This window comes from Mustelus asterias, chromosome 10, assembly GCF_964213995.1.
Source record: "Mustelus asterias chromosome 10, sMusAst1.hap1.1, whole genome shotgun sequence".
Taxonomy (NCBI): domain Eukaryota; kingdom Metazoa; phylum Chordata; class Chondrichthyes; order Carcharhiniformes; family Triakidae; genus Mustelus; species Mustelus asterias.
In genome coordinates this window covers 37479162-37495434 of record NC_135810.1, presented here as the reverse complement: position 1 = coordinate 37495434, position 16273 = coordinate 37479162, and the positions used below count along the sequence as shown (strand labels likewise).

The window sequence follows — 16273 nt, the reverse complement described above, 5'->3', positions numbered from 1 at the left end:
CAGCCCATCGTATCTGCACTGACCACAATATCACCCAGGCCCAATCCCCATAACCCCATGCATTTACCCTAGCTAGTCCTCCTGACACTAAGGGTCAATTTAGCATGGCCAATCAATCTAACCCGCACATCTTTGGACTGTAGGAGGAAACCGGAGCTCCCAGAGGAAACCCACCTAAACACGGAGAATTTGCAAACTCCACACAGACAGTGACCCAAGCCAGGAATCGAACCCAGGTCCCTGGCGCTGTGAGGCAGCAGTGCTAACCACAGTACCACCATGCTGCCCCATGGTACCTTTATGCTCAAGAATTCCTTTTTAAAACAATATTGTTCTTCATTGTTGTACAACATAGCTATTTGTTTTATTAGTGGTCATGTCATGTATCAGAGTAACACAAGATATAACATGAGATGACATTGGTGAAATCACAATGTTGGGAGTGTACTATAGGCCTCCCAACAGCCTGCAGGAGACAGAGGAACAGTTGTGTAGTCAGATACTGAAAAGGTGTGAAAAAAGCAGGGCAGTTGTAATGGGTGACTTCAACTTCCCCCATATTGACTGGGAATCCCTTGCAGCCAGGGGCTTGGATGGAGAGCAGTTTGTTAGATGTGTCCAGGAGGGCTTTTTGATGCAGTACGTTGACAATCCAACCAGGGAGGGGGCCATACGAGACATGGTATTGGGAAATTAGCCAGGCCAGGTGATCGATGTTTCAGTGGGGGAGCATTTTGCACTTAGCGACCATAATTCCATAAGATTTCAGGTATTCATGGAGAAGACAAGAGTGGCTCTCGGGTGAGGGTGCAGGATTTGGGAACCATGGCTGACTAGGGAAATTGTAAGCTAAGGAAAAAGGAAGCATATATTAGGTCTAGGCATCTAAACTGACAAAGCCCTTGAGGAGTACAGTAAAAGTAAGAAGGAACTTAAACATGGAATTAGGAGGGCTAAAAGGAGCCATGAAATGTCTTTAGCAAACAAGGTCAAGGAGAATCCCAAGACTTTTTATGCATATGTTAGGAGCAGGAGGGTAGCAAGAGAAAAAGTAAGCCCACTCTAGGACAATGGAGGGAAGTTATGTGTGGAACCACAGGTGGGTGAAATACTTAATGGGTACTTTGTATCGGTATTTGCCAAGGAGAAGGACATGACTGATGTTGAGGTCAGAGATAGGTGTGTGAACACTCCAGAAAATGTCAATATATCAAAGGAGGCAGTGTTGACTGTCTAAATTGCATTAAGGTAGACAAGTCCCCGGGACCGGATGGGATCTATCCCAGGTTACTGTGGGAGGCAAGGGGAAAAATAGCTGCGGCCTTAACAGATATCTTCACATCCTCTTTGACCACAGGCGAGGTTCCTGAGGACTGGAGAATAAGCAATATTGTTCCCTTGTTTAATAAAAGAAGCAGGGATAATCCAGCAAATTATAGGCCAGTGAGCCTGACATCAGTGGTGGGGAAGCTTTTGGAGAAGATACCGAGGGACAGGATATATGCACATTTGGAGGAAATGCACTAGTTAGTGATAGGCAGCATGGTTTTGTATGGGGAAGGTCATGCCTCACCAACCTGAATTAGTATTTTGAAGAGGTGACAAAGGAAATTGACCGGGAAGGCTGTGGATCAGGTTTATATGGACTTTAGTAAGGCGTTTGACAAGATCCCACATGGCAGACTGGTACAAAAACAGAAATCATACGGGATTTGGGTGGGCTGACTAGATGGATACAGAACTGGCTTGGTTATAGGAGGCAGAGAGTAGCAGTGGAAGGGTGATTTTCAGAATGGAGATCTGTAGCTAGTGGTGTTCCGCAGGGATCAGTGCTAGGATCTCTGTTTGTAACATATATAAGTGATCTGGAGGGAAATGTGGGTGGTCTGAGATTGGTGGAGATACTGATAGATTGGAGACTTGGGCACAGAAATGCCAGATGGAGTTTAATCCAGACAAATGCGAGGTGATGTATTTTGGAGGATCAAATTTAGGTGTGAATTATACTGTAAATGGCAGAACCCATAGGAATATTACACGTACAGTGGCATCTGGATGTGCAGGTCCACAGTTCCCTAAAAGCGGCAACACAGGTGGCCAAGGTGATTAAGAAGGCATATGGCATACTTGCCTTCATCAGCTGGGGCATTGAGTACAGGAGTTGGGAAATCATGTTGCAGCTATATAAAACCTTGGTTAGGCTGCATTTGGAGTATTATGTGCAGTTCTGGTCACCACAACCAGAAGGATGTGGAAGCTTTGGAGAGAGTACAAAGAAGCAGAAGTGAATGCAAGCAGGCTTTTTCCGCTGAGGCTAGGGGAGAAAAAAATCAGAGGGCATGGGTTAAGGGTGAAAGGAGAAAAGTTTAAAGGGAATATTAGGGGGGGCTTCTTCACGCAGAGAGTGGTGGGAGTGTGGAATGAGCTGCCGGATAAAGTGGTAAATGCGGGGTCACTTTTAACATTTAAGAAAAACTTGGACGGGTTCATGGATGAGAGGGGTGTGGAGGGATATGGTCCAAGTGCAGGTCAGTGGGACTAGGCATAAAATGGTTCGGCACAGACAAGAAGGGCCAAAAGGCCTGTTTCTGAGCTGTAATTTTCTATGGTTCTATGGTAAGGTTCATCAGGATGTTGCCTGGTCTCAAGGGTCTCTACTCCTCCCCTCCTCCAGGTGGAGGCTGGGAGGAGTAGTTGAATAAACTAGGATTATTTTTACTAGAAAGACGGAGGCTGAGGGGTAACCTGATAGAGGTCTACAAAATTGAGAAGCATAGACAGCATGAATAGTCAGGCTTTTTACAAGGGTGGAAGTGTCTATTACAAGGGGGCACAGGTTCAAGGTGAGAGGGAGATGTGCAGTGGAAGATTTTTCACGCAGAGAGTGGTGGGTGCTTAAAACACACTGCTAGAGGATGTGGTGGAAGCAGGCACATTAGCAACATTTAAGAGGCATCTGGATAGATACATGAATAAGGAGGGATGAGAAGGATACGGACTGGTAAAGGTTTTTAAAGTTAGGCATCATGATCAGCATAGGCTTGGAGAGCTGAAGGGCCTGTTCCTGTGCTGTGCTTTTCATTGTTCTTTGAGATTAGCACTGCTGCCTCACAGCTCCAGGTGCTCTGGTTTCTTCCCACAATCCTAAGATTTGCAGGTTAGGTGGATTGGCCTGGTAAACTCCCCCTTAGTATCCAAAGATGTGTAGGTTTACTTGGATTAGCCATGTTTGGGGTTATGGAGATGGGGAAGAGTATCTGGATAAGATATTTTGTCAGAGTGTCAGTGCAGGTTCAATGGGCTGAATGGCCTCCTTTTGCACTGCAGGGATTCTATGCCTATTTGTTGCATCCTGAAAAAAACTCATCAAACAGCATTTCCCTTTTGTAAAACCATTTTGACTTTTTGAAATTATTGTATACTTTACTAAATGCGTTGTTAAGGTGCCTTTTCCTAACATTATGCAAATTATCTTGTAGTTCCCTGTTTTCTCTCTCCTTCCTTTGTTGAAAGTGGTGTTATGTTTTCCACTTTCCAATCTGATGGCACTGTTCCCCGATTTGAGGAATTTTGGAAAAATCATAAGCTAGCACATCCACTATCTCGACAAGAAGTCTATGGGTGTAGTCTATCAGGTCCTGGGGATTATCAGATTTTAGTCCCTTAAATTTCTCTGATACATTTTCTCATATTAATTTCCTCACTTCTTTTAACAAAGGAAGAGATTGTGGATAATATTTTGATAGAAACTGAGATAATAGAGGTAATGGGTGAGGATTAAAATAGATGGGATATACTGGAAATTCTGGCTATGCTTAGAGAGGATAAGTTGCCTGGTCTGGATGGCTTGCCTCTTGGGTTGCTGAAGATACTGGGGTTGGAGATAGTGGAAGGGCTTGCCATAATATCTTTTCTCAATAATGGTGAGTTGCTAGGGGGATTTGAGTGTGGTAAATATGACACTATTAACAGTATAAGAACATTCCTAGTAATTACAATTTAGTTAGTTTAACACCAGTGGTGGATAAGGCTTTAGAAACAATTATTGGGGGAAAAAATAACAGGCAATTGGTAGGTTTTGATTAATAAAGGAGAGCCAGCATAGATCTGTAAAAGACAGATCATGTTTGATCAATCTAATTGAATTTTTTCAATAAATTAACAGAAGATTGATGAAGAAAATGCAATAAATGTGGTCTATGTTGATTTTAAGAAAACGTTTGACAAAGTACCCCATAAAAGGCTGGATAGCAAAATTGTGATTCATGGAATTTAAGAGGTAGTATCAACTTGGATAAAAAAGACAGGACAGAAAACAGCAAGTTGTGATAAATGCTTGTTTTTCAGACTGGAAGATTGGTGACAATGGTGTTCTCCCAACATTCAGCGTGAGGAGCACTTGCTAGAGGCGTTCAAATGAATTGGATATCATAATGTGGGCTGAAATTTCAAAATTTCTTGATATCAGTGAAATGTGACACGGTGAGAATGGTACAAATTGAATGCATGAGAACATAGGGTAGCAGAATGCGCAGTCTAATGGTAGATTACATTTAATATAGAGATGCTCAGTTTGGGTTCTGCCAGGGTTATTCAGCACCTGACCTCTTTACAGCATTGGTGCAAACATGGACTAAAGAGCTGATGCCAGAAGTGAGGTGAGAGTGACTGCCCTTCACATCAAAGCAGCATTTGATTGAGTATGGGGTAGGGCCTGGGTGGGATTGTGGTCGGTGCAGACTCGATGGGCCGAATGGCCTCTTTCTGTACTGTAGGGTTTCTATGATTTCTATGGCATCAAGAAGACCAAGCAAAACTGGAGTCAGTAGGAATCATTGACTGGTTGGAATCATACCTGGCACAAAGGAAGATTTTTGTGGTGGTTGGAGGTCAATTATTTCAGTTCCAGGGCATCATTGTGTGTTCTTCAGGGTACTATCCTGGCTTGTGGTTGTGGCTTTTGCTACCAAATAAACCTGTTTGACTTTGACCTGGTGTTGTTAAACTTCTTACTGTACTATCCTAGGCCCAGCCATCTTCAGTTGCTTCATCAATGACCTTCCTTCCATCATAAGGTCAGAAGTGGGGATGTTCACCGATGACTGTACAATGTTCAGCACCATACACGACTCCTCAGATACTGCAGCAGTCAATGCCCAAATGCAGCAAAACCTGGATAATATCCAGACTTGGGCTGACAAGCGGCAAGTAACACTCATGCCAGGCAATCACCATATCCAACAAGAGAGAATCTAACCATCACTCCATGATATTCAATGACATTACCTTCGCTGAACCCCCCCACTATCAGAATCCTGGGGGTTACCGTTGACCAGAAACTTAACTGGACCAACCATATAAATATTGTTGCTACAAGAACAGGTCAGAGGCTAAGAATCCTGTGGTGAGTAACTTGCTCCGGACTCCTCAATATCTGTCCACCGTCTACAAGGTTCAAGTCAGGGGTGTGATGGAATACTCTCCACTTGCCTGTATGAGTTCAGCTCTAACAACACTCAAGAAACTCGACATCATCCAGGATAAAGCAGCCTGTTTGATTGGTACCCTTTTCACAATAATTCAATCCCTCCACCACCAATGAATAGTGGCAGCAGAGTGTACTAGCTACAAGATGCACTGCAGGAACTTACCCAGGCTCTTAGACAGCACCTTCCAAACCTATGACTGCTACCATCTAGAAGGACAAAGGTAGCAGATACCTGGGAACACCACCATCTGGAGGTTGCCTTCCAAGTCATTCACCATCCTGACTTGGAAACACATCACCGTTACTTCATTGTCGCTGGGTCAAAATACTGGAATTCACTCCCTAACAGCATTGTGGGTGTACTTACACCTTAGGAACTGCAGGGGTTCAAGAAGGCAGCTTACCATAATCTTTTGAAGCGCAACCAGGGATGGGCAATAAATGCTGGTCTAGTCAGTAATGCCGCCGACTTATAAATGAATTTAAAAAAATAAGGGACACATATTTGTGTTTGGAGAAGAGATAGAGGTTTACAGCATGGAAACAGGCCCTTTGGCCCAACTTGTCCGTGCCGCTCTTTTTTTCTAAACCCCTAAGCTAATCCCAATTGCCCCCACTTGGCCCATATCCCTCCATACCCATCTTACCCATGTAACTGTCTAAATGCTTTTTAAGAGACAAAATTGTACCTGCCTCTACTACTACCTCTGGCAGCTTGTTTCAGACACTCACCATCCTCTGTGTGAAAAAATTGCCCCTCTGGACATTTTTGTATCTCTCCCCTCTCACCTATGCCCTCTAGTTTTAGACTTTTCTTTGAGAAAAGATATTGGTTATCTAGCTGATCTGTGCCCCTCATTATTTTATAGACCTCTATAAGATCACCCCTCAGCCTCCTATGCTCCAGAGAAAAAAGTCCCAGTCTATCCAGCCTCTCCTTATAACTCAAACCATCAAGTCCCGGTAGCATCCTAGTAAATCTTTTCTGCACTCTTTCTAGTTTAATAATATCCTTTCTATAATAGGGTGATCAGAACTGTACATAATATTCTAAGTGTGGCCGTACCAATATCTTGTACAACTTCAACAAGACATCCCAACTCCTGTATTCAATGTTCTGACCGATGAAACCAAGCATGGCGAATGCCTTCTTCACCACTCTTTCCACCTGTGACTCCACTTTCAAGGAGTTATGAACATGTACCCCGAGATCTCTTTGTTCTGTAACTCTCCCCAACGCCCTACCATTAACAGAGTAAGTCCTGCCCTGGTTCAATCTACCAAAATGCATCACCTCGCATTTATCTAAATTAAACTCCATCTGCCATTCGTCAGCCCACTGGCTGATGTGGGGACCTGTGAGGATTTTTTTCTGCAGCTAGTGGTGAGGACCTGGAACTCTCTGCTTACGAGCGTGGTGGAAACAGAGACTGAAACTAATCAATGATTTCAAAATAAATTTGGATGGGCAATTAAAGGAAATGAACTTGTAAAGCTACTGCGATAGAATGGGGAAGTGGGACGAACTGGATCGCTCGACAACGAGCCAATGGGTGACTTCTTCCTGCCTTCATGTGACTCGATGGTGGTAGCAGAGGCCTCATTGTTTCTAATTTATCTAAATTAGATGCTTAGAATCATAGAGCAATATAACATGGAAACAGGTCCTTTGGCGCAACTGATCCATGCTGACATAAGAACATAAGAACTAGGAGCAGGAGTAGGCCATCTGGCCCCTCGAGCCTGCTGCACCATTCCATAAGATCATGGCTGATCTTTTTGTGGACTCCGCTCCACTTGCCCACCCGCTCACTATAACCCTTAATTCCTTTACTGTTCAAAAATGTATCTATCCTTGCCTTAAAAACATTCAATGAGGTAGCCTCAACTGCTTCACTGGGCAGGGAATTCCACAGATTCACAACCCTTTGTGTGAAGAAGTTCCTCCTCAACTCAGTCCTAAATCTGCTTCCCCTTATTTTGAGGCTATGCCCCCTAGTTCTAGTTTCACCCGCCAGTGGAAACAACTTCCCTGCTTCTATCTTATCTATTCCCTTCATAATTTTATATGTTTCTATAAGATCTCCCCCTAGTCTTCTAAATTCCAATGAGTATAGCCCCAGTCTACTCAGTCTCTCCTCATAAGCCAAATCTCTCAACTCCAGAATCAACCTAGTGAATCTCTGCACTCCCTCCAGTGCCAGTATATCCTTTCTCAAGTAAGGAGACCAAAACTGTACACAGTACTCCAGGTGTGGCCTCACCAGCACCTTATACAGCTGCAACATAATCTCGCTGTTTTTAAACTCCATCCCTCTCGCAATGAAGGACAAAATTCCATTTGTCTTCTTAATTACCTGTTGTACCTTGAGATTCCCGCACAAGGACACCCAGGTCCCTCTGCACAGCAGCATGCTGCAATTTTTTACCATTTAAATAATACTCCATTTTCCTGTTATTCCTACCAAAATGGATGATCTCACATTTACCAACATTGTACTCCATCTGCCAGACCCTCGCCCACTCACTTAGGTTATCTATATCCCTTTGCAGACTTTCAGCATCCTCTGCACACTTTGCTCTTCCACCCATCTTAGTGTCATCTGCGAATTTTGACACACTGCACTTGGTCTCCAACTCCAAATCATCTATGTAACTCGCAAACAATTGCGGTCCCAACACTAATCCCTGAGGCACACCACTAGTCACTGATCGCCAACCAGAAAAACACCCATTTACCCCCACTCTTTGCTTTCTGTTACTTAACCAATCCTCTATCCATGCTAACACATTACCCGTAACACCGTGCACCTTTATCTTATGTAGCAGTCTTTGGTGTGGCACCTTGTCAAATGCCTTCTGGAAATCCAGCTACACTACATCCACAGGTTCCCCATTGTCCATTGCACATGTAATGTTCTCAAAGAATTCCACCAAATTAGTCAAACATGACCTGCCCTTCATGAACCCATGCTGCGTCTTACCAATGGGACAATTTATATCCAGATGTCTCGCTATTTCTTCCTTGATGATAGATTCAAGCATTTTCCCTACTACAGAAGTTAAGCTAACCTGCCTTTTGTCTAGCTCCTTTTTTAAACAGTGGCGTCACATCTGTGGGAACCACCCCAGAGTCCAGCGAATTTTGGTAAATTACCACTAGTGCATTTGCTATTTCTCCCGCCATCTCTTTTAGTCCCCTGGGATGCATTCCATCAAGACCAGGAGACTTGTCTACCTTTAGCTCCATTAACTTGCTCAATACTAGCTCTTTTGTGATAATAGTTTCTAGGTTCTCACCTGCCATAGCCTTCCTGTCATCAATTTTTGGCATGTTATTTGTCTCTTCCACTGTGAAGACCGACACAAAATACCTGTTCAATGCCTCAGCCATTTTCTCATTTCCAGTTATTACATCCCCCTTCTCGTCCTCTAAAGGACCAATGTTTACTTTAGCCACTCTTTTTCGTTTTATATATTTGTAGAAACTTTTGCTATCTTTTTATATTCTGAGCTAGTTTACTCTCATAATCCATCTTGCCTTTCTTTATAGCTTTTTTGTGGCTTTCTGCTGACCTTTAAAGATTTCCCAATCCTCTAGATTCCCACTAATCTTTGCCACTTTGTATGCATTTTCTTTCAATTTGATACCCTCCTTTATTTCATTCGATATCCATGGCTGATTATCTCTTTTTCTACACTCCTTCCTCATCACTGATATATACTTTAGCTGAGCACTGTGAAAGATCGATTTGAAAGTCCTCCACTGTTCCTGAATTGTCCCACCATAAAGTTTTTGCTCCAAGTTTACCTTAGCTAACTCCTCCCTCATCCCTTTATAGTCTCCTTTGTTTAAGCACAAGACATTGGTATTCTCACGCTCCATCTGTATTTTAAATTCAATCATACTGTGATCGCTTCACAGCTCTCGCCCTCCCAGCTAGTCCCAATTGGCTGCATTTGGTCCATATCCCTCTAATACTTTCCCATCCATGTACTTATCCAAATGCTTTTTAAATGTTGCATATTGAATCTGCCTCAACCACTTTGGCAGCTCATTCCATGTACGCACCATCCTCTGAGTGAAGAAGTTGCCCCTCTGGTCCCTTTTAAATCTTTCCCCCCTCATCTTCAACCTATGCCCTCTAGTTTTCAATTCCCCTACCCTGGGAAAAAGACTGTATGTTCATCCTATCTATGCCCTTCATGATTTTATACACCTCAATAAGGTCACCCCTCATTCTCCTATGTTCCAAGGAATAAAGCCCAACTCTGGCCAACCACTCCCTATAACTCAGGCCCACTAGTCCCAGCAACCTCCTCTCAAATCTTTTTTGCACTCTTTGTAGTTTATTAATGTCTTTCCTATAACCGGGTAACGAAAACTGTACACGAACTGTGGCCTCACCAACGACTTATACAACATAATGTCCTAACTCCTATAGTCAATGCCCTGACTGATGAAGGCCACTCTGTCTACCCGTGACATACAAGTTTAGGTAAGAAAAGCAAACGTTGATCAGAAAAGATTATTATTGCTGCAGTCCTTATCCTTTCAATGTACTATCGGATCTGACAGTACGACCCTATATCTTAGTACTGAGATGTGGGAGAATGACATATGTCCCCAGAGGAACATAGAAAACAGGAACTAGTTAGTTATCTGCCATTCAACAGGTCCGTAGTTCTCTGTTTTCTCTCTCCCTCCTTTCTTAAATAATGGCGTTATATTTACTACCTTACAATCTGATGGAAGATCCAGAATGTTTAGAATTTTGGAAGTTGATCACCAATACATCCACTTGATACCTCAAGTCATTCACTTGGACGTCTCTATTGTATATACCCCAGTTGAAGCTGAAATTCAAAATTTGCACTGTATGAAGTTTGGGACTTGCTTGCTGAGGGTTTCAGAATAGTATATAATATCAATCCCAAGGCTAGTTGAAATATTAGATTTTATTTAGTTTTGTGACCAATGGCCAAGAGCTTTTCTGTGTGCTTGCTTACAAGCTAGCGTTTCTGGTAATGCAATTTTTTGAATGAGGACTAAAACATGGAAATGTCCAGCCTGATATGCTTTAGTATTTGGGTTCATGAGCAAGATTTCAAATTTTAAAAAATGGAAGGAATCTTATAAAATTTTGCGACATGACAGCAATTCATGCTTATTAAAATAAAATTGCTTTTTGTATTGGGGTCATAAAAATTTGGAACAAAGTAATATTGCATTCAGATTCTTTTTTTAAAAAGTGAACTTTACAAGTCTCAAACTTTTTGTATGAGAGCTACTTGAAATAAGCCTCAAAGTTCGGCCAAACTACCATGGTAGTTACAAAGTATAGCGCGATTTGCTGATTTTAATTGATTGCAAAGTTCAGAGTACTTTCATAGTCCTTCAGATTCTGCTGATTTCTATCAATTTGATTTAAATACAAATGTATATTGTTAAATTTGATGTTTTGTCAAGTTTACAGTATCAATTCCTTTTGCTTTGAGATTGATTTTTTTTTTACTAACCCTTTCTTGACTGTTGTCATAATATGATGTGCACGTGTGATATTAATCTTAAGTTTAATCCGCTGATCAAATATATGTTTAACTGCTTTAAAAGTACTTTTGAAAAGCAAGCAAAGATACTAGCTTAAGATGGCTGCCACAAATCACGTTTCTGGTAAAACAAATTGACTAATTTCTGGAAGGTTCTAATTTTCCAATCCTCCCTAGATACAAGTGAGGTTCTAGAGGATTGGAAGTCAGTGAACATTGTACCATTATTTAAAAAGGGTGCGAGGGATAGGCCAGTGAACTATAGGCATGGATTGACCAGGGATGCTCAGCATGGTTTTGTTAGGGGAAGATCGTGTCTGACTAACTTAATGTAATTTTTTGAGGAAGTAACAAGAGGGGTTGATGAGGGTAGTGTAGTGGATATTGTCTACATGAATTTCAGTAAGACATTTGACAAGATCCCACTTGGCAGACTGGTCAGAAAAGTGAGATCGCATGTGATACAAGGAAAGATGGCAAGTTGGATCCCAAATTGGTTCAGTGACTAGAAACAAAGGGTAATGGTCAATGGATGTTTTTGTGAATAGAACATAGAACATAGAACATTACAGCGCAGAACAGGCCCTTCGGCCCACGATGTTGCACCGACCAGTTAAAAAAAAAACTGTGACCCTCCAACCTAAACCAATTTCTTTTCGTCCATGAACCTATCTACGGATCTCTTAAACGCCCCCAAACTAGGCGCATTTACAACTGATGCTGGCAGGGCATTCCAATCCCTCACCACCCTCTGGGTAAAGAACCTACCCCTGACATCGGTTCTATAACTACCCCCCCTCAATTTAAAGCCATGCCCCCTCGTGCTGGATTTCTCCATCAGAGGAAAAAGGCTATCACTATCCACCCTATCTAAACCTCTAATCATCTTATATGTTTCAATAAGATCCCCTCTTAGCCGCCGCCTTTCCAGCGAAAACAATCCCAAATCCCTCAGCCTCTCCTCATAGGATCTCCCCTCCATACCAGGCAACATCCTGGTAAACCTCCTCTGCACCCTCTCCAAAGCCTCCACATCCTTCCTGTAATGTGGGGACCAGAACTGCACACAGTACTCCAAGTGCGGCCGCACCAGAGTTGTGTACAGTTGCAACATAACGCTACGACTCCTAAATTCAATCCCCCTACCAATAAACGCCAAGACACCATATGCCTTCTTAACAACCTTATCTACTTGATTCCCAACTTTCAGGGATCTATGCACACATACACCTAGATCCCTCTGCTCCTCCACACTATTCAAAGTCCTCCCGTTAGCCCTATACTCAACACATCTGTTATTCCTACCAAAGTGAATTACCTCACACTTCTCCGCATTAAACTCCATCCGCCACCTCTCGGCCCAACTTTGCAACCTGTCTAAGTCTTCCTGCAAACTACGACACCCTTCCTCACTGTCTACCACACCACCGACTTTGGTGTCATCAGCAAATTTGCTAATCCACCCAACTATACCCTCATCCAGATCATTAATAAATATTACAAACAGCAGAGGCCCCAAAACAGATCCCTGAGGTACACCACTTGTAACCGCACTCCATGATGAATATTTACTATCAACCACCACCCTCTGTTTCCTATCCGCTAGCCAATTCCTGATCCAATTTCCTAGATCACCCCCAATCCCATACATCTGCATTTTCTGTAGAAGCCTACCATGGAAAACAATGTTCCACAGGGCTCACTGTTGGAGTCCTTGCTGTTTGTTGTATATATTAATGATTTAGACTTAAATGTGAGTGGTATGATTGCAAAATTGTAGACACGAATATTGGCCGTGTTCTTGATGGAGATAGGGATACCTGCAGACTTTAGAATGAAATGTTTTGGTTGAATGGGTGGAAAAGTAGCACATGGAATTTCATCTGGAAAAGTGCGAGGTGATGCATTTTTGAGGAGGGCAAACAAAGCAAGGGAGCCCTCAATAAATGGGAAAATATTGAAAGGGGCTGAGGAATGTGAAAGACCTTGGACTGCATGTCCACAGGTTCTTGAAGGTGGCAGGACCAGTGGACAAGGTGGTGAAGAAAGCATATGGAATGCTTTTCTTTTATTTGGCAAGGTATTGAGTACAAAAGTAGGGATGTAATGATGGAAATGCTGGTTGGGCCACAGCTGGAGTTTTGTGTGCAGTTCTGGTCACCACATTACAGGAAGGACACAATTGCTCTGGAGAAAGTGCAGAGGGGATTTATAAGAATGTTGCCAGGACTTTAAAATTGCAGCTGGGAGGAAAGATTGGATAGGTTAGGTTTCTTCTCCTTAGAGGAGGTTAAAAGTGACCTAATGAGGTGAACAAAATTATGAGGAGCCAAGACAGGGTTGACATAAAAGACTTATTTCATTTAGTTGTGGGGTCAATAAGCAGGGAGCATAAATTTGAGCTGAAAATGAGGAAAAACATTTTCACCCAGAGGGTGGTGAGAATCTGGAATTCACAGCCTAAGTTGGTGGTTGAGGCTGAAATGCTCAATTCATTTAAAGGTACTTGGATCTGCATCTGAAATGTTCTAAACTGCAAGACTATGGACGAGCTGCTGTAAAATTGGTTTAAAGTGAGCAGCTAGTTTCTTTTCTATTTTGGCTGGCACAGACACAATGGACTGAAAGGCCTCTTTCTGCACTGTAACTTTTCTATGGGTAATGTCAATTACAAACCAGAAATACCTGGGCCACTAGTGTGGAATTCCACACTTGCTGAGATCAAGAACTACTTCAGAGGATAAACTGAAACTGTATTGGACCTCACCATTTTCATTTCTGTCAAGCTACCTTTCAAGTGGAGACAATCACTATATGGGTCATCTTCCAATCTCATCAAAATGGAGGATGGATCATTTGGGAGTTAATGGCTGGACGTTACAGAATCTAATCACCTTGGCCATAAAACAATAGCCAAAGTTTGTCCACTCAGGGGCCAATTACCGACTACCATCACTATGGGGAGGGACGTCCTTTGACTAGAATAACAATTTTTAAATGTACTTTATTGCAACACCTAACCTGCTTTTTAAAAAAAAAGCCTGGAGCCTGGAAGAATCTGCCAAGGGAGCAGTAACTTTCTCTCGCCAATTCAAGGCCTTATCTCTGATATATTTAAGTCACCAGAGAGAGGGAGAGAGAGTTTCCATCCGAAGGGATCTCCGGTCCAATACACTTGGAAAAGACAGATTATGTTTTTTTTAAAGAAACTGTCTGCAGAAATTGCAGTTTACATGAGCTTCAACTCCACTGGAATTTGAAGACCATCATTAGAGAAATGTGCTTCAACCAGCGAAGTACTCATAAACAGATAATTCTTGCGTGTTAGTGTGTGTGTGTTAAATAGTTTTATATCTTTACCTGAGTAACCCCTTCGTGTTAATTGAAGAAAGCCTATGAGACTGGTTTCTTTGCAATCAAGATATAAATGGATAAGCATAATGAATTACTAAGACCTTCTCCAGGTGCTCTGATTTCCTCCCAGTCCAAAGATGTGTGGGTTAGGTTGATTGGCCATGCTAAATTTTCCCTTAGTGTCAGGGGATTTGGAGGGTAAATACATGGGGTTATGTGGGTAGGGCCTGGGTGAGATTGTTGTCAGTACAAGCTCGATGGGCTGAATGGCCTCCTTAAAAATTCATCCTTCTAATTTGTAAAAAACCCTCATGATCAATCAAGGAGTGGGAATGGAAGGATAAATCCTAACATATGTCTTCCCTGATTGTAACATTGTAAATATATTTGTTTGTTGGTTTTGACGCATTCTATTGTATGCGGGGAAGAAACAACTTCAACTGCATTTTCCATGTAACAATACACATACTTCACTGCAAAATAATCATGACAGCTTTAGGTCTCAGTATGGTGTATTTCCTCAGCACAATTAAGAAAAGCAAACATGCGTAACCGATTGGAAAACATGGCAAGGGCTGACTAAAGGGAATTCTTTACAATGTTTGACAGCTGCACTTGGGCACTGCACCAATTCACAGTGGTCTGTCCAACTTAGAACATTGTTAATGAGAAAGAGACTTGACTTTCAGACAAAAGCAGCAGGGTGGGGAATAACAATGGTTAAATGATCTAGAAATGTTGGAATTTATTTGATTTTTTTTGGCTTCAAGAATAAAGAAATTTTGTTTGCAAATTGTTTTAAAGAATTGAGTAAATGAGCTGATGGAGGTGGTTGGTAATTCACATTATACCTTTGCATCTGTCCATGTTCTGTAACTGCCTTTAATATCTCAATCGGGTCATTTTGAGGTTGGTAGAAATGTAGAATTGTTTGCTTTTGCCTTTCTTGGTGAAATTGAATTGCATTGCTCTAATTAAAGCAACTTGTTCAAATACAAATGCAAAATGCAACATAGGATATGAGAATTATGAAAATGCTCCTTTGAATCTAAATTTTTAAAAAATCATGGAATTATAGGTATTGTTTGCAAGGCCAATACTAGTTTCCAATCTCTTGTTGCACCTAAGAGGGTGGCAGTGAGCCATCAACTTGAACTGCTCGATATCCTTTGGTGAAGATTCCCACAATGTTAGGTAGCGGGTGTTCCAGGATTTTGACCTTGTGATGATGAATGAATAGTGATACCTATCCAAATTGGGATGTAAGAGATTTGGACTGGAACCTGGAAATGCTGGTGCTGTAATGCACTTAGCTGCCCTTGTTCTTGTGATCGTGAGTTGGAAGGAGTTGTAAAGAAGTCTTAGGGTGCTGTAACACATTCTGGTAAGCAATGTGCGTTTTAACCATGCAGACTTGTTGAAGACTGGAATTGGGGTGGGTCAGTGAACGTTCAGGGGCTTTATATTGGACAGGAATAGAGGTGGAAGCCAGAATGCAGAGCTGAGGTTGAAATGAATTGGTAGTTGAACACCGTTTTGCATCTATCGTATATCAGGATTAAAAGTAACTGCTCACTCACCAGATGTTTAACTGATTTTAACTGGTAGAGATTTTGAAAACCAAGTCACCTGCATGAAATTCCAATTACTTCTTTACTTTCTGGTTTTCCCAATGCAAAGGGCCTCGATATTTAATTTGATATCAGATCTCGCCTTTTTTGGTTTGAAACCAAGCTGCAGATGAAATAACTAAAGATGAACATAACCAGTGGTTTGGAGTCATAGAAATCATACTTTTTACAGCACAATAAGAGGTATTTTGGCCCATTGTGTCTGCGCCATCCATCAAGCACCTATCTATGCTCATCCCGTTTTCCACCT

General features: G+C 42.0%; 1 protein-coding gene across 1 annotated transcript in view; it reads left to right on the top strand.

Annotated features, from left to right (window-relative positions):
- The window catches only part of LOC144499560 (nectin-3-like), a 269457-nt gene that overhangs the window by 102965 nt on the left and 150219 nt on the right, over positions 1–16273 (top strand). The window lies entirely within an intron of this gene.